Source organism: Macaca fascicularis, chromosome 7 (genome assembly GCF_037993035.2).
Source record: "Macaca fascicularis isolate 582-1 chromosome 7, T2T-MFA8v1.1".
NCBI lineage: Eukaryota > Metazoa > Chordata > Mammalia > Primates > Cercopithecidae > Macaca > Macaca fascicularis.
In genome coordinates this window covers 85,885,337-85,904,879 of record NC_088381.1, presented here as the reverse complement: position 1 = coordinate 85,904,879, position 19,543 = coordinate 85,885,337, and positions in this window count along the sequence as shown.

Below are 19,543 nucleotides of genomic sequence, written 5' to 3'. Positions count from 1 at the left end.
GTTCGTGTGTTTGTTTGTTTTACAAAAGAGTTCTCTTAGGTAAATACATAGCTATTCTGATTCAGATCTCAAATGGGAACTAACTATGGGCCAAAAAGCAGAGCAGTCAGATGATTTCTGATGCGCCCCCTGCTGTCTTTCTGAAAGGCACAGTCCCAGGGTGCCTGAGTGTCTGAGTCTCTGCTCCTGGAGGGGTCAAGCAGCAACCCAGGCTCAGCTACCTTCTGGCCCCTCCCCAGGGTCGCCTGCACGCCTCTCTCTCCAGTGACTTGAAAGAATCTCCCTGAGAGGCCAGAATGAGACATCTGTGACCTGGGCCCTTCAGGGGTAAGTCTTGATCAGCAGATGGAACCCTCTGAAGTGACTGACTTTATCTGACCTTGGGACAATGGGTCTAAATGACCCTGGGATAACAGCTAAGGGTGACTCTGCTAAGGCAAGGTGGTGTCCCCATGTACCTTTCCCAGATTTGAAGGCCTCTTGGCCCTTCACTTGATCAGGTTGCAGAGACCCCACACCAGGCAAACAAGCTGTTCACACTGTGGACCACATACCATCCAGGTGTCAGCTGAGGTCATGGGGATCATGCTTAAAAAACATTGCTCTCAAAGGAGCAACTGACGTCCCATTAGGAGTGGGCTCACATTTTACTCCAGCAACCCAGTCCTGTCTAAAACATACCCGGACGGCTCAGGGCTGGGGGAGCATGATTTTGATTTTCCTCATAAGTGACAAATCCTTGTTCTTTGAGGGTGGGCTTCATTTTGAAAACAGTTCTAAGTCACTCAGATTTGGTGTAGAAATAATCACAGTAGGTAACGCCATTCTTTGTTTTCTTAAAAAAAAAAATCTTTTGACCGTAAGCAAGGTAATAAGACCTTTTTTTTTTTTGGTGAGACTTATTAACCTTTTTTGGTGAGGTTTATTGGCAAGGTGAGTCCCCACTCTGCAATTCCAAGTATATTCTAAAGCTGCATCGTGGGAGTGGGTGTCCCAAAGGGGCTGCTTTGAAAGGCAGCACCCGGAAGAATGTGCGGATTTGGATCCAGCTGTTCAGGACTCAAGTCTATTCCATGCTTTTCCAACACAGCTGTGCTCTGAAAGAGGCACCCACTAACTGGGTCCATCCTACTTCCTGGCACTTCCCCATACACTGACCTGCATGCTTGTTAGTTACGTCCAGGTTCAAGAAGCATTTATCAAAACAATACATTCTGTAACTTATTACAGGTCATCAGTCAATCAGCCAGAGATCATAGTACAGAAACTATTTGATTTATTTTCTGCTTTCCGTCAAAATACTGTCCCAGGGCTGTTGTGGGTCACTGACATTTACAAATTATTTTCACATCAAGAATTAGAGAATACTTTGGACTCAACCAAAAACAACCAACCAACCAACCAACGAACAAACAAACAAACAAACAAAAACACCAAGAAAATCCTCACTGCGAACTCTATTTCAGAGGGTCTCAATAGTACCAGGGTCTTCTGGTATTGGGTCTGTATTATCAACTTCTTTATTGCTAGTTTCCCATTATCTATGTTAAAAAAAAAAAGATCATGTCCCAATTAAGTGACTTGTGCTTATTTTTGTGAACACAACTCTTATTGCTAAAATAGGGCAAGGTAAAGCTGATGGTCCAGCTGTCGAATATGAAAAGTTTCCAATTTATTCTATTACCTGGTAAAATGTTTCCCTTCCAGAGAGACAGCTAGAACTTAGCTGTCCAGCAAGAGGACTAAGCAACTTCTCGGCCAGAGGATAGCTGAGCCCTCAAACCCGTGCTGCCGACTTCAGGTTGTACATGTATGTATTCTGGGGAATGTGTGCAAGATTCTGGCTTGGCTGTATTTCTGGACATTATTTACGCCAGTTGAGTCAAGTGGCAAGTTTGCTATAGCCAGTCTTCAAAAACGTGGACAAGACTCTGGTTGCTCTGGAAAGTACAATGATGATGAAAGGAAGGGAAATAGGATCACAACATAAACAAAGCTAGAAACAAGAAATTCAGTGAAAACGGAAAATATGTGTGTGTATGTGAACTGACTCAGGCCAAAATTAAACAAACCAGGCAGGAGGAGAGAGAAATATTTTCCAGCTCGCTGAGGGTTTAAGGAGGCCTTCTTTGATTGTTATCCGCTGCTGATTACCTGGTTTTGAAGGTAAAAGCAAAATGTGCTCACACCTCCGAGGATAACATTAATCCCCTCGGCAGAAACTCTAGCACCAAATCCAACTCAGCGCTGTGGCCGGAGAATTTCACTTTTCGCTTTATCTCTGCTGTCCATCTGGGTTGTCAGGCCTGTCACATACCTGCAGCCTACAGCCTGGAAACCAGGGACTTTGATGTTCTAAAGGACGCTTTATCTGGGGTAATTTTCGCCAATTCTTACGTTATTGTGTAGGATATTCAGAGATTCAGAGAATGAGCAATGGCTTTGTCTGCTAAGATCAGAGCAATTTGCAAGCTTTACTGAGGGACAAGGTCTCATAAAGGAACTTTTGAGCTGGAGTCTGTCAACACCACTGAGAACTGGCATGACATCAAGCTCTATGATTATGGATAGCTTCAGCATCAGTGGGCAGAGAGAAAGGCCGTGGGCATGTGGAATTCCTCCCAGCCAGAGCAGGAAGCCTTGTAGCTTATGATTGGCTTCATATTAGATTAATTTTTTTAATTAAAAAGGTAATCATATACATGGGAACAAAGTCAGATTGTACAATGGAAAGCAAGTCTGTCTCCCATCCTAAATTCCTAGTTGAGTTCTCCTCTCAGGAGCAGTCATTGTTGCCAAATTTATGTGGGTGTAAATATTCTAGGAGTTCATCAAGCATGGTCCTCCTCCAGCTTCTACACGGTAGGGAGTGGCACCACGATACCCTCTGTCTCCTGCTCTGTTCACTTAGTATCTTGTAGGTAATTCTTTAACTGTGATAATGGCTAAGTCTTTTTTGTTCTCATTATGTCCAGAACACCAGGCTTGGTATTTGTACTTATATTTTTAATCCTCTCAACAGTCTTATGAGGTGGGTACAATTATTAAGCTTGTTTTACACATGCACAAATAAAGGCATGGAGGGGTACATGACCTGCCCAAGGCAGTCTAGAGAGGCCAGCCCAGGATTTTAACCCCAGATCCTGTTCAGGGCAACTAACAGTGTTATCACCCTAGAGGCACCTCATTCTTAAAAACCAATACTATTGTATCATACTTGATAGATACAATAGAACGTATAAGGAGTATGTAGTATTTTTTTTTTGAGACAGAGTCTTGCTCTGTCACCCAGGCTGGAGTAAAATGGTGTGATCTCTGCTCACTGCAACCTCTGCCTCCCAGTTTCAAGTGATTCTCCTGCCTCAGCCTCCCAAGTAGCTAGGATTACAGGTGCCCGCCACCAAGCCCAGCTAATTTTTTTTTTTATTTTTAGTAGAGACAGGGTTTCACCATGTTGGCCAGGCTGGTCTCTAACTCCTAACCTTAGGTGATCTGCCTACCTCGGCCTCCCAAAGTGCTGGGATTACAGGAGTGAGCCACTGTGCCTGGCCCAGGAGTATGTAGTATTAAACACAGTAATAAAATAAAAAATTTCAGGGTTTCCATGTACTCTCTTGCTGTATAAAAATCATTTTACTGCACATGTGATAATATCTAAATCATATCTCATTTTGTTTTGCTTCTCTTCTTTTTGAAATAAAAATTATGTCATAGTTCCTCATTCATTTTCACCACCCTGTTGTATTCCTTTGGGTGGATGTACTGTAACTTACTTAACCAGTCTAACTGATGGATTTTTAGAATGTTTGGATCATTGGGCTGTTATTGGCTGTTATTTGTAACAACCATGACCCTGCTTCTATATATGTCTTTGCATACCTCTGTGAGTATCCTCAAGGATAAAAGCCCAGGTCAAAAGCCCCAGTCAACTGGGTCAAGGGCTAGATAGGGCCAAGTTTGCCATACAAGGAGTTACACCAATGATCTCTTTCACAGTTGTTGAATGAGAGTCCTGCTTCATTACAACAGTTTGTAAAATTAACTTTTTTTTTGTCCTGGCCAGTTTGAAAAGTAAAAGCTTTCTACTTTTAAATTAAATAACATTTATTTAATTATGATTGAGGTCGAGTAGCCATTTGTATTCCATTTGTACATGAAAATAGCCTTACTTATTTCTCTGTTATTTGTCTTACTGAATCTCAACGGATCATTACAAATTATGGAAATTAGCACTTTCTCTATCTTATCTGTGACAAATGCTTTCCCACACATTGTCATTTTTTAAAAACTCCGTTTATGGTAATTTTTCCTAAACAGAATTATGTGGTCAGATTCATAACTTTTATCATGTTGGAATATTATGTTTTATGTAGAAAACCCTTCCAAAAACACTCAAGGGTCTTTTTTTTTTAATGTTCTCAAGTTTTACTCTAATAATTTGGCAGTTTCATCTTTCATATGTGTTTAAATAGTTCATCTACTAGAAGTTTTTGGTTGAATGAAGTGAGATAAGAATTTTTATATTAATTTTTACAGATTGCTACCCTGGTACCCCAACTCCACTTTTGAATAATCTATCCTTTTACCCATTGATTTGAAATACAGTTTTTAAAAAAATTATTTCTTTTTTTTTTTTTAAGACAGGATCTCTCTCTGTCACCTAGGCTGGAGTGCAGTGACATGATCACAGCTCACTGCAGCCTTGACCTCCTGGGCTCAAGTGATCCTCCCACCTCAGCCTCCTGAGTAGCTGGGACCACAGGCACGTGTGCCACTACAACCAGCTAATTTTTAAAAATTATTTATAGAGATGATATCTATCTATGTTACCCAGGCTTGTTTCAAACTCCTAGGCTCAAGCAATCCTCCTGCCTCAGCCTTCCAAAGTGTTGAGATTACAGGCGTGAGCCACTGTGCCCAGCCTGAAATACAGTTGGATCATACATCAAATTGTTAAATGTATTTGGCCTGTTTCTTTACTCACTGAGTGATTCCATTGATCTTTTTGTCTGTTCACACATGAAAACCAAACTACAGCTCTATAATATTTTTAAATTATTGCTCTCTTTAAATTATTACTCTTTTGAATGTTCACAATTTTTCTGGAAATGATCAAACGTTTATTTTTTTCTGTGTGAATTTTTCTTTAGCTTGTGTAGTTAAAAAAAGGGGGAGATCCTATTGATATTTTTGTTGACATCACATTCGTTTAGGGAGAATTATTTTCAGCATTTACAACACTGATGTTTTCTACCCAATAATAACATAGTTCCCCCAAATTTTAGTCTTCTCTTGTCTTTGGGTATCATTTATAAAGTATATTTATGTAGGATCTGTGTATTTCTTATATAGTCCCAGATATTCTTTTTTTTACTCTTTTCTTCCTTTATATTTTCTAATGAGTAGCTGCTTGCACATGAGAAGCTACTAATTTCTGTTTAATTTTGTCACCAGTGATCTTACTAAGTCTCTTAATTGCTTACAACAGTTTTTCAGTTGATTTTCCTGTGTGAGTGTGTATTTGAGGCATACTATTGTATTATCTGCAAATAATAAAACATTTACTTCCTTCTCAATTTTTTTTGCATTTTGTTTCTCTTGTCTAATTACATTAATGAGTAATTTGAATACAATTTAGAATTGTTGTGGTAATCGTGAACATCCTGATCTCTTTCTTGACTTCAGTAGAAATATTTTGTCATTAAACACAATGCTGGCACCTGCACATATGTGTAAAATCGTGATAAATGAGTACGTTCCTATATTACTAAGATATTAAATACGAATTATGTTGAACTTAATGCTTTTTCTTTTTTTCTTTCTTTCTTTCTTTTTTTTTTTTTTTTGAGATGGTTCTCGTTCTGTCACCCAGGCTAGAGTGCAGTGGCAAGATCTCAGCTCACTGCAACTTCCACCTCCTGGGTTCAAGCGATTCTCCTGCCTTGGTCTCCCGAGGAGCCCTTTAGTTCAATGCAGGAGGGCATCACTTAGATGATTAAGGGAGGGGATGTCAGCATTTGCAGCCTCATTTTCCAGCTGATTGAAAATCTAGCCAACAACTTCAGAGCAGATAAGTTTGCCCCCCACCACTTCCTGAGTGGTATCACCTCTGCCAGATGCAAAATACTTCCACACCCTTGGCCTTTGGAGGGGCCACGTTCCAGCCCTCGTCTTTCTGTGTGGCCTCTGTAGAGGCCAAGAGCCTCTCCAACAGTTCTGCAAGCTGGGATGCCGCCCTGCTCTGCCAAGTGTCTCAAAGATAAGGCGTTGCTTCAAATTATTCAGAAATAATAAAGCGTGTAAAATCCAATATGGGTTTTACGAATATTCACACACAACCTATAAAACTGACTTTAGCCTTGAATGCTTCCTGAAGTAATGGATTTTGACTTGTTCCCCCAAATCTTCCCACATGACTCAATCTGATGAAAATGATATAATTCTCAAGGGATTCATTCGGTTCCATTGCCCATACCATTTGCCATTTTCCACCCTGTCCAATGTGGTGGGTCTTTTCTAGTTGTTTCGCTTGGCTGATAGCTGTCCACATCTTCCGTGCCAGCCCTTGGGTGTGCATTCTTTCTTGAGACACATCACCAAATCAGATTACTATAGTGAGCTTCCTCTTCCCCTGGGTATTTATTTATTTAGATATAAAGAAAATTGACAAATGTGTTTTGTATTACATGCTATCAACTACAGTGGCTGCAGTTCCACAGGGCTGAGGGATGTTTTTCATTAAGGCCTCAGAGTTGCCCCTGTGAGCCCAGTGTTCCTTCCATTTCCAGGTAGAGGTAACAGCCTGGGTCCCCTCAACTGGTCAGCAGAAAGCATAGGAGGGGGTACATCAGCTTCTACGTGCTTCTTCGTATTTCTTTTTTTCATTGTCTTCTTGTTGCTCTTTCCACAGCTCGTTTTCTTTAGAGCACACACAGCTGTATATGGGTTTCAGGGCAGCATGCGCATGTTTCTTATAAATTCCATCTTTACTTGACTTCAGTGTCATATAGTAATAATGATCATTATTTTATAGTAATTACTCTTATTTTATTTTATAGTAATTTACTCTTATTTTATGAGCCAAAAAGAAATCAGATGTTCTCATACTTTTTAGCTTATCATTAAATTCAGTTCACTGTGTTGTATGTATGCATTTGTGTGTCTGCATGAGAGATACAGAGGGACAGAGAGAGAATGCCTTGGCACTGATTAGGTGCCACAAAACAATAAAAAATTGCCTAATTTGAATAGCGTCAAGGTATCATGAAACACTCATCATGATAATAATAATACCTGCGAAATTGTGTTGAATCTTCGCACTATCCAACAGCACTCTTTGTTAGGTCCCTTACCTGTATTACATCTGTTAGTCCTCACAACGACTTTACAAGATAGGAATGCTATCTCCACTGGACACATGAGGTGACTGAGGCTCAGAGAGTGACTAATTCATCTACAGTGGGAATAGGATCAAAGCTCAGATTGCATAACCAGCACTGGTCAGGATGCTCTGTGGAAGACGTAGCCTTCTTTACTAAAGGCTTTTCTACGGCTTCCTAAGAGTATTTTCTCCCAAAAAGAATGCTTACACACTGTTGGTGGGACTGCAAGTTAGTTTAGCTATTGTGGAAGACAGTGTGGCAATTCCTTGAAAAAACAGAAATACCACCCGACCCAGCAATCCCATTACTGAGTATAAATCATCCTATTATAAAGACACATGCACATGAATGTCCATTGCAGCACTATTCACAATAGCAAAGACATGGAATCAACCTAAATGTCCATCAGTGATAGACTAGATAAAGAAAATACAGTATATATAACCAGTATGGAATACTATGCAGCCATAAAAAAGAACAAGATCATGTCCTTTGCAGGGACATGGATGGAGCTAGAAGCCATTATCTTTAGCAAACTAACACAGGAACAGAAAACCAAATACCACATGTTCTCTCAGAAGTGGGAGCTAAGTGATGAGAACACATGGACACATAGAGGGGAACGACAGACACCAAGCCCTCCTTGAGGTTGGAGGTTGGGAGGAGGGAGAGGATCCGGAAAAACAACTAACGGGTACCAGGCTTAATACCTGGGGTGAGGAAATAATCAGTACAACAACCTCACCGCCATGTCACAAGTTTACCTATGTAACAAACCTGCGCTTGTGCCCTGAACTTAATAAAAGTTAAAAAGAGAGTGCTTTCTCCCAACGTTGCAAGGCATCCCTTTTTAGAGTTGGGTAAAGGTTTCAACATTCAAAATGGAATTGAGTAATATCTGGAGCAGAAAATACAGCACCGTTCCTGCCTGCTTTCCCTTCCTCTTTCTCAAGAGACCTCTCCCTCCCACCTCACCTGCTTTTAGCAAATCAAATTGATATAATTACAGAATGTTAGCCTGTTTTTTAATTGTTACGGATGCCAATTTTGTAACCTGTCATTCCCTATTTTCTCTCATTAAAACATTTTATTTTCCATATTTATAAAGTGGCATCTAAGTTTCAGAAAATGACAGTATTTTTTAAAGTGAGATTTCATTTCTTAGATAATGTATGCTTTCAGTTGTTTAGTTTACTCTTAGGTCATTACTTACTGCATAAATTAGTGGTTCAAAGATAAGAAATGGTTCTTAGAGTTTCAGCTGTAAGGCACCTGGCTGTCTTGGATGTAGGCCCTTGAATTTGGGCTCTAGGCATGAGCATTTTACCTTTTTACCTTACGATTAACCTTGCGATTAATGCCAGGGTTGTAAAAATCTCTTAAACCCATCTGACAAATTTTTCTTATGCACTAAATATGCCTAGCGGCAGCTCCCTGGATTTACACAGCAAGTTTTGTGTTTAGGAGCAAGTTCAGGGTCTCCTGTTTGTGAAATCCTTACCATAACTACTTCCCTCCAAAGGGTCATTATGGAAACTAATCTTTCATAACAGAGGCATTGCAGAGCACACAATCAAGAAACACTGACTCTGCTTCTTGAGTAATGTCAACAAGAAAGACATTTTCAGTCTTTACATGTGCCGTTATATGTTCAGAATAGTATTTCCTGTGGCTGAAAAATCTCAGGAGACAGTGATCTGGAGCAACAAGGTAGTGCAAACAATTATTTTAATGAGAGCTGAGGCACGCAGCTCACAGGAAGCGGGGAGAGTCCGCCTCTGCTGCTTCCACTCGAGTATGGGAGGGCAGCTCTGGGGAGAGGTGCAGCCTGAACCCTGCAGTGTTATTGTCTGGGTTGCCCTATAATTTAGGGTGCTGAGTGTGATATAAGAGGGCCATTAAATCAGGACATTAACCATGTCAGAAAGTAAATGAGCTCCTTTGTTGGATGGAGTTCTGTGGTCTTTAAGTCACCAGGGTAAATCATTCACATGAATACTGCTCCCATGAGGGGTCTGCACGGGCACAGACCAGTAGATGTGGGTTTCATATACACCCTGAGTGTGCACACAGGTCCACACCCACTCGCACACAAGCTACACTCCAAAAGGTAGGAGGACAGCATTCACTTTCAGCTGAGATCCAACCATTTTACCAGTGAGCTCATCTGACCACTAACTGGATAAGGTACTGGCCTTGTTTTCACAGAAAGGCAGAGACATTTCTTCTTTGGCAGGCTGTCTGCGAGCCAGTGACCTTTAGTGGTTTTAAGTTAGCATTGCAAACTTTACCTTGTGATTTCAGAATTTATTTCTGGGTGATGAATCTTCATCTTTGAATCTTCATGTTGCAATGTTTTACTATGAGTGTGTGTGTGTGTGTGTGTGTTAAACCAGTATTTATTTATCTACTTTTCTATAAATCACTTGCCAAGCGCTTTTCACATATGTCTTCTTATTGTAAGTTTTTTTAAAAAGATCCTCAATTTACAGAGACAGAAGTTGATATAAAGAGGAGGGTGAAAAAGATTCATGTTAAAATTTGCCAACAGAACAACTGGACATCCATAAGCAAAAAAAACTTTAAAAGTCTCTGATCTAAGTCTCTTACCTTATAAAAGAATTAAGTCAAAATGTACCATGTGAAACTATAAAACTTTTAGAAGAAAACAGAACATTTTCATGACCTTGGGTTAGGCAAGAAGTTCTTACACTTAACATCAAGTACCTGACTGAGAAAAGAAAAACTTAATGAATTGGATTTCAGCAAATTAAAGTATTTTGCTCCACAAAAGGCACTATTAAGCAGATGAAAACACAAGTCACAAATGGGGAGGAAATACTTACAAATCACTTATGAGATTAAGGACTTATATCCAGAATATATAAAGAACTCTCAAAACTCAACAGTAAGAAAATAAAGAACTGAATTTTTTCAATGGGCAAAATATTTGAAGAGACATTTCACCATAGAAGATATAAGCAAATGGGCACAACAAGAAATCTTCAGCACCATTAGCCTCTGGGAAAATGCAAATTATAACAGCCATGAGAGTCTGTTTCCCACCTATTAGAATGGCTAAAATGAAAACACTGACAATACCAAGTGGCAGCAAGAATGAGACAACTGGCACTTTCACACATGCTGGTGGGCATGCAAAGTGACACGTGGCCATTCTGAAAAACAGTTTGCCAGTTTAAGTTTAATCACATGCTTACCATAGGACTCAAGAATCCCACTCCTAGATACTTGCTCTACAGAAATGAAAGCACGCTTACACAGAAACCTGTGCATGACTGTTTATAGAAAGAGTATTTATAATCATTAAAACTGAAACACTCTTATTGATGGGTCAAATGATAAACACACTGTGGTATATGAAATACTACCTAGCAATAAAAAGGAATAAACTATTGAGACAGATGACAACATGGAGAAATTTCAAAGGCATTACACTGAGTGAAAAAAACTAGTCACGAAAGGTTACCTACTGCATGAGTTTATAAAGCAAAACTATAGGGATGGAAAACAGACCAGCAGTTGTCAGGGGCTGGGGGTAGAGAAGAGTTTGACTATGAAGGGCAGCATGAGGCCAGAGTCTGGGGGATGGAAGTCTTTCATAATCTAATTGTGGAGGTAGTTACACAAATCTACATGTCTTAAAACTCATAGAACTGTATACTACATGGAAGTCCATTTCACTGTCTATAAATTTAAATATTAATAATAAAAGCAAATAAGTAAAAATAGTGGCTGGCACTGATCAAGTGCTTACCATGTGCTTGGCCTATTGTGGCGTTCTGTCCAAGGGCATTCATTTCCACTTTGGTTCCTCTGACTCCAGCTTCCCATCACACCTCAGCTACCTGCTTTTCAGCTAGACTGACACCAAGCCAAAAGCCCAGAACAACTTCATGTTACTTCTGGTGATGCCTTTTTCACTTGGCTTCCTCTTTAGTTTAATAAGTTGGTGCATGGGATTTGTCTCCTACTGCAAGACCTGACTTTCGTGTTTGGACAAGAGCTACGGGCTGGCTGGGATCTGTGAGTAGCAGCGAGGTGGGACTTAGGCTTGTGACAGGAGGCTGAGCAGATGGTGGCCATCCCCAGGAGTCAGTCCTCTGAGAGCACAGAAAGTACTAAAATCGGATTGTTGGCACACGTGTAAACAGGATGGAAAAGGACCACCCTGGTTCACTAAAGGTTGTTCTTGGAACAGGACTGCCCCAGGATGCCCTGGAACTAGTCATCCCACAAGTCAGGGCTCAGTGAGTTGAGCATTGCTCTGATGTAGAGAAAAATTAAAAGCATTCTGCATAAAGCCTGTCATTCTTCCCGTACACAGTGCAGGAGGGGGTCTTAAACTGACCAGAGGCAAACACCAATTTCAGAGCCTTTGTGTCATTCAGGGAAGGTTCTGGAATTGATTTGTGACTGATGGTGACTCTGTCCTGACTTAGATGAAGCCAGAGGAGGCATGCAGGGGCTGCCTGGATTCTCTAATCCTGAGGGCAGTCGGACGTCTGTGAGCTCATTCCATCTTGTCCCCTCCCCTGGGGCATCGCTGTGGTGGCCTGACCTTATTGGCTGTGAATCAAGGCCTCTCCATTTTCTGCAAACCTCCTATCACTGCCCAGGTAGTGTGGCTCTGACAAGGTACGTGGGAACTTTCCCAGTTTGGCCCCCCAGGAGAGGGGCTGAGTGGAAAGACCACTCTGTATGGACTGAGTGGAGTGAGATCTGAGACAGGCAGGACATACTTTCTACATCGAGTGGAATTTCAAAGAGATTCCAGAAATAATCATGGCAAGACAGATCCATGCTTGAAGAGTCTTGAGCTATGGGTACTGTTTCTCAAACAAAGACTGTGAAGGCAGGACAATTAAGTGGATTGGGGACTCAGAGGGCCTTGCTTTAATTTATTTTTCTGGGGGAAAGCACAGGATGGATAGGATTACCAAGATCACAAGGAGCAGAAGATGATGTCACTGGGTGAACAGAGAGCCTTCTGGTGGGGGGTGGGCTCACCCAGGTCTTGGCCACCCCACAGCTTCCTGCTGGAGGGGAGGGGAGTCGATGGCTTGGCAGGCACAAGAGCAGGACTGTGTCCTCAGAGAAGCCTCGCTGTGTGACTCGGGGCTAGAAGCTGGGGTGCAGTCTGTGTCCATGTTAGCACATAGCCAGCAGACACTTCTGTTCCTGCCCCAGCTTCTTTCTCGTGGTGGCTCTGCAAGGCAGTTCACTTGTTCTGGGCCAACGTGCATCTGAGCTGGAGACTGGGGAGGGTGGGCACCTATCTACTCTTCTGCCTGTCCCTGTTAGATTCGCAGAGGAGCAGGGCTCTGCCCAGCTGCAGGGCCCTGACCACTGCTGTGGGTCCGAGTGCCTGGCTTAGATTTGGACTTGTTTTGGGTCCATCAACATCAGGGAGCAGTGAGGCCTCTCTGGACCTCTATGAGCCCCATACAGTTGATCTTGAGTGGCAGCATGCAACCCAAAAGCTCTTGTGGCCTGAAGAGGAGAATGCATTCAGCAATGTTGGTTGAACTTTAATGATGAGATTTCTCAGGTTCCGGCCCACCTAGGAGGTAGTTGGGAGGAGTGAGAGTTGGGGATGATTTCCACTGATTTTCAGATGCTTGTTGAGAAGATGATATGGTTTTTCTCCTTTAATACATTAATGTGATAAAGTGTGTGCATTGACTTTCTAATAGTAAATCACTCTTGTATTCCAGGATTAAAAAAAGATAATACTTAACATGTAATGTTAACATTTTATGATTTAATCAAAACATTGAAAACAACCAGTACTATCAAGCTTATCAGGAAGACATTAATCTTTACCATTCTGATTCCAAGTCAGGCACAATTCCTTCACATTTTTAAATGTCTGAAAATGGGATGCAACAATAGATGATATTTCATTCATCAGTAACAGTTTTCCCCCTTGTGGTGCATTGTACAACCAATAGCATACAGTACTTATAGCTCAGATTTTGGTTAAATTAATATTCTTTATTTTGACTTTAAATATTCAAAGCTGAGCCATATAGTAGATGGGATTACATCTCCTGTTTTGCGCAATCTTTGTTCCTTGAGTTAATAATTATTCTGTTATATTATTTGCTTAGCTTTTTTACATGCCTAAGCTAATTCCATTTTAAACATTCCAAACAATCCACTTAACTCCATTCGGTGCAAACACATTAGGTAAGGTGCTGCTTTCTTTATTGTTTCGTCTGGACCAGTGGCAGGCTGGTACATGTTTAACAACTTGCCTCTCCAAAAGAAAACACATGCATTTATATGCATATAAGCTTACTCTAAGTGTTACTGACATAAAAGACTGGTAGCACACTACTTACAATTAACAATAAAAACTCTTTATTGTAACTTTTATGCGGTGAACTGTTTCTCACAGAATGCTTTCATTGATTTTTGTCAAACTCTTATAACCATAATGAATGAATGTAGTTCTTTTTAAATGTTTTTATGTTATTTTTAATTTTTAGTGACAGGGTCTCCTTCTGTTGTCTAGGTTGAAGTGCAGTGATGTGATCTTGTTGCCTGGAACTCCTGGACTCAAGCAATCTTCCTGCCTCAGCTTACTGAGTAGGTGGGACTACAGGCATGCACCACTATGCCTGGCTAATTTTTAAATTTTTCTGTAGAGATGGAGTCTCGCTTGCTGCCCAGGCTGGTCTCTATCTCCTGGCCTCAAGTGATTGATCCTCCTGCCTCAGCCTTCCAAATGTAGAGATTATAGGTGTGAACCACAATGCCCAGCCTGGAGTGCAGTTCTTACATGTTAGTTATTTAGTATTTTCACTTTTGTTAATGTCTAAGACACAAGTGCAACAACAAGAATTTTTTGTGAACTTCCTTTTGTTCATCAATGATGTGAGCATAATTTGTTGCATCAAATATTAGTTTTTGAGTACTAAAGGACTATTTTTGTGTTTTTTATTCCTGTTATTCACAACATAATGACTTCAGACTTGACCCATGTAAAGTCTAATCTGCATTAACAAAGTCTTCATTATTTTCTTAAGTATAGACCATCAGAACAATAAATTAAGCCCTGATTGGAAGCTTATACTGGTTTCTGTGGTGTGAATACTTCCACCCAGGCCAATATCAAGCTACTGATGTGACATTGCTGAACACAGAGTTGGCAAGAGGTGTGTTGTACTCTACCATGAAAACACAATACATGCACTACTGAACTTAAAAGTTGAAATAAAGAAAAAACAAAAAGACACCACACATGTTAAAATGCAAAAAAATACAATAAATGTAAATTACAAGAACACAGATAGCAGTAAAATGTAATGTAATGAGATATAGATGAATTTGGAATATTTATCATCTTTATTTCTAATATGAGTAGTTTTTTATAATTTACTTTTTAAATAATGGCTGTGTTTAACAACTGGCTTACAAAATTCCCAAATATTTAACAATTGGCTCCAATGGGCTAACACCAGTACCACCACATGATAGAGCTCTCCCACCTAGAGTCCCTCCTCCTCCTGTACCCATCTTCACAGATCATTCTCTAGGCCTGCTGCACAGCTGTTAACCTCAGATTTCTCTTGGTCGTGATTCTAAAAACTCCCTTTACCTTTTTCTGCATTGGATTCCATTTCCTAGAGCCCACATCTTCCTTTTTCTTGGCTTACTCCCTCATTTTTAGGGAGCACATCCTTTAGTAGATCTCTGAGAAAAGGGAAATGGAATTTTTCTTGTCAGATCATCTAGGCACATGTTGAATGAAATTCACTGGCGTGATGTGTTTACCACTTGGTTGAGATACACTTCATCATCATAGTTAGAAACCATCACTCACTCTTTTCTCATTTTTTTTCATGTGTTCAGTATGCATTGTGAATCTACTATGCTTCATTATTATTATCCTCTTGATTATAACACTAAAAATTCTTTGCTGTTTAAAGTCTTTCATGTGAAACATTATGCTTTTCAGGTCTTTGACTTTGATATTTTTACCTTACAAATTCCATTATCAAACAGCCATCACTCAAAGCTTGTTCAGCTTCATGTTTTTTCCTGCCTGATCTCAAATGCCATAGTAGGTCATTAGTGACTACTACTATGTTGCCATAATAGGTCACTAGTGGTCATTAGTAGGTCTTCACTTGCCATAGTAAGTCATTAGTGTGACAGCATCTTTAAAGACAACACTAAAGTCTGACCTTGCATGTGGCTTGTGTGGTGACTTCTAAAATGCATTTAGATGAGACAAAGCATTATTTATTTACCCTGTATTCCTGATCTGTGCCCTAATTTCTTCAACCCAAACAATGAAGGCGTGAGATATGATGACAGTCGAGGGACTTCTCACTGTAAAATTATAGAATTCTGTTTTATGAATAATCTTTGGGTGGCTTTATCCAGGGAAATCTGTAAAGATGAAGAAAGGGGGGAGGAGGACAGTGAAAGAGAAAAGAAAGAAAAAGGAAATAGTAGAGGGCAGAGGAAAAAATCAGCAGCAGCCACTTGCTTGATTGGAATCTGAAATAAAAAGAGTCCCTCAAACTAGCATGTTCTTAGATGAGCTAAAGGAATTCTAATGGATTTTCAACAACTATTACAAAAAAAAAAAAAAAATCTACATTTCAGAAAATCCAGCCTGTGTCTATGATTTGTTTATTTACTGATACGGGATCCTTGAGAGGCCTTTAAAAATGTTAGCCTGGGCCGGGCAAGGTGGCTCATGCCTGTAATCCCAGCACTTTGGGAGGCTGAGGTGGGCAGATCACGAGGTCAGGAGATTGAGACTGTCCTGGCTAACATGGTGAAACCCCATCTCTACTAAAAATACCAAAAAAAAAAAAAAAAAAATTAGCTGAGCATGGTGGTGAGTGCCTGTAGCCCCAGCTACTCGGGAGGCTGAGGCAGGAGAATGGCATGAACCCAGTAGGCCGAGTTTGCAGGGCACCGAGATCATGTCACTGCACTCCAGCCTGGGTGACGGAGCGAGTCTCCGTCTCCAAATAAAAAACCAAAAAAACAAAAAAACAAAAAAAAAAACAAAAAAAACCCAAAAAACCCCCAAAAAAAAGTCAGTCTGTTGGAGGGCATCCTTAGGGGATATTCCAGAAATGTTTAGACTGCCTGGGAATTTTGTACCAGTCACCTGTGCTTCTAGGGGTTAGTATTACCCCTGAGAAAGAAGCCAGGTAGGAAGGACAAATTCCTTGAGGGCATTTGGCTCTGTGCCCCATGAGGCTGGCACTCTAGTGGGGGTGGTCCAAAGAGACCTGAAAATTGGTAGTTCCCCGTGCCTTCATCCCTTACTCCCCACCAATCCTTTCCTGTTGAACCAACCATCGGGGCATGCCTGTGTGCCATGGGGCAGCCCACGGCCTGTCTGATCCCTTTCTGATCCCCTATCCCATGGGTGCTCAGGGGTCCTCTATCCAACCCAGCATGGTGGCACCTGGGTTGTGCTTTTTCCTGCTCTCTTTCTTGACCACTGGGGCTCTCTTAATTCTGCATCCATCATCCCTGCTTCTTGTACTGTTTTAAACCACCCTGGGTCTCAGACTAGCTCCCATGAACAAAAGCTGTGCTTGCATCCATCTGGGGCTTGACACTGGCTGGGCACATGTTGAGGGTGGTTGCATTGCCCCTAGAGGAGAAGGCCCCACACTCATCCTCTCTCTTCCCTGTTGCTCTGGCTGCACTCCCAAACAGTGAGGCTCAGCTGTGGGCTGTGCTCTGTTTCTACTGCCACTTCTGAAATCAACCACAGGAACTAGAGGGTGTGGGCTGCCACAGGTGACTCATGCCAGGGGGACATGGGGGTTGCCCAGGGTGGTCAGAAGTGGACAGTTTCAGAAGGTGAGAGCAGAAGTCTCAAAGCTGAGAAACCAAGTTGTCTTTGGGCCTGCATGCTGGGCACAAACAGGGCTGGCACAGGAACAGGGAGGGGAGAAGAAGGTGGGAACATGTGCTATGCACATGCTGAGATGGTTGCATAGTCTCTCCCAAATCCCTGGCGAAGCCACTTGGCTTTGCAGCCCAGGGTTGGGGTGAACAGACTGGCCCCTGTCCTCCAGGAGTGCCTGTGATCAGGACACCAGGGCAAGGATTTTGGGGGTTCATCACCCCCTGCTGGGACCTGTTCCTGCTGTGATCTTTTCCCTCCTATAAACACACCTCCTCCACAGGAGAAAAGCCCACTCTTCCACTCCTGGGCTCCAGGGGCAGATCCTGGGCTGTATAATGAATGTGGCAGTTTTCCTCATTCTGTAGTGCTTGCAGAGGCTTTGAGCCATGACATGAACCTCTGATTTTTATCTAACTGTTCACATGTGGATGTTCCAGCTCCTCCCTCACTTCTACCACATTGCAACACCATGCCTCTTCAAGGGGCCTCTTACCAAGTGTTCTCCTTTAAGGCTGGCATGCAAGTGCCCAACTTGCTCACCGAACAGACTACCTTGGCCTGTTCAGTCATTCACCCTTGACACCTTCATCTAGCGCTGGTGCTCAGCTCAGCCCAGGGTCCCATAGCTTCTGTGCCCACACATGAGTATGCACATGTCCGTTCTCCCAGCATGTGCTGCCTGTCTGCCTAGGAGGTGGCTGATAGGGCATTCCTCTCACCAGGGTTCTGGCCAGGACAGATGAGGGGGTCCCCCATGATCCGGGTCCCTGGCAGTTAGGGAGCTCCTCGTCTTGCCTCGATGGCTCCAGGAGACAATCCCAAAAAGACCACAGTTAGAAATCAGGACATTCCCCAGGGTTTGGCTGCCCAGGTTTATCCATGGCCATCTGATTACATATTTTAAATCATTACAAAGGTAAATTATCCATGTTACCAGCCTGGTGCTAGAATTCACTTTTTTGTTGATGGAAACTCTGCAGTTTTACATTAGTTATAAAGGGAATTCAAGGTTGCTTATGAGAGGTTTTGCCCACACAAAAAAGTTTAGGAGTTATTTATGTCCCCAAAATGAGGGACAGGGATGGGCTAGGTGTTTCTTCCCAAAAATCAGTGATTTGGCTTGATTTGCTATTAATCAATTTTCCTCACTTCTTTTGAATTTGATCTTTATCTAATGAGAAGTAAGTAAGTGGACAAAGTTAGTGACTAGATTCAAGAAGCAACTGGAAAATTCCCACCAAAATGAGGAGATTTTATTTTTTAAAGTCCCCCCACTTCTGTATTCTTTCATATGTAAGAGGAAAATTCTAGTTATGAAAGAGAAGCTGAAGGATGGCTACAGATTATCACAGATTTTAATGGTGATTTTTTAAAAAAGGTTACTATCTTAATTTTATTCTGCACCAAAGAAGGACATATTTTCTACTGTTGTCTGCCTGTCATGACCTAACATTTTTCTCTAATTGTTTAGATGGTGTGAAATCCTCTATAGTCTCATACAACCTAAGCCAGAAGCAGGAACCTTCTGCATAACCACGAATCCTCAGGTGATTCCTTTTGAGAATTCTGGGGGATGGACAGAGGAAAAGAAAGCATATTTCCACAACCAAAGAGGTGAGTGGCTGAGGAAGGTGAGTGGGAAGAAGGGATCCCAGAGCGCCTACTCCTGAACTGACGTCATCAGAAGAGACCTACCAGCCCGAAGGCTGTAGGCATTTCCTCAGAGGAAATAGGTAGATTCCTGATAAATCAGCCTGGAGGTCAAGAAATCTGAGCTTTATGAATAACAGGATTTAAATTCAGCATATTTTTGGATGTCTGATATGAAACAATTGGGGAATTAACTTCTAAATCCAACAACTAAAACAAAAAGATGAGGTGATAAAAGATTACCTACAGCAACAGTTTCCTCTGTGAGAAAATACAATTAGGAGAGTCTCAGATGATCTTTCCTTTGTAAAACAAATACTTTATTACCTAGGTGTGAGTTTTCAGCTCTGGGACGGAGGAACAGATGGAGAAAAACTGCAGGCACCTGCATTTGTAATGATTTGGGGAGTTTGTTTTATCATCTGCTCACAGGATTGAAATAGCACCTCTGGGACTGATTTCCTTTCCTAATTTCTGGTTTTGCAGTCTCCAGATATTGAAGGAAGAATGGCAAGACGGTTCTGTGGCACAGCTGTGCAGTTTAGGGGACAGAAGTCATAGGGTAAGGACACTGCTGTTGACCTTCCACCTTGACCTC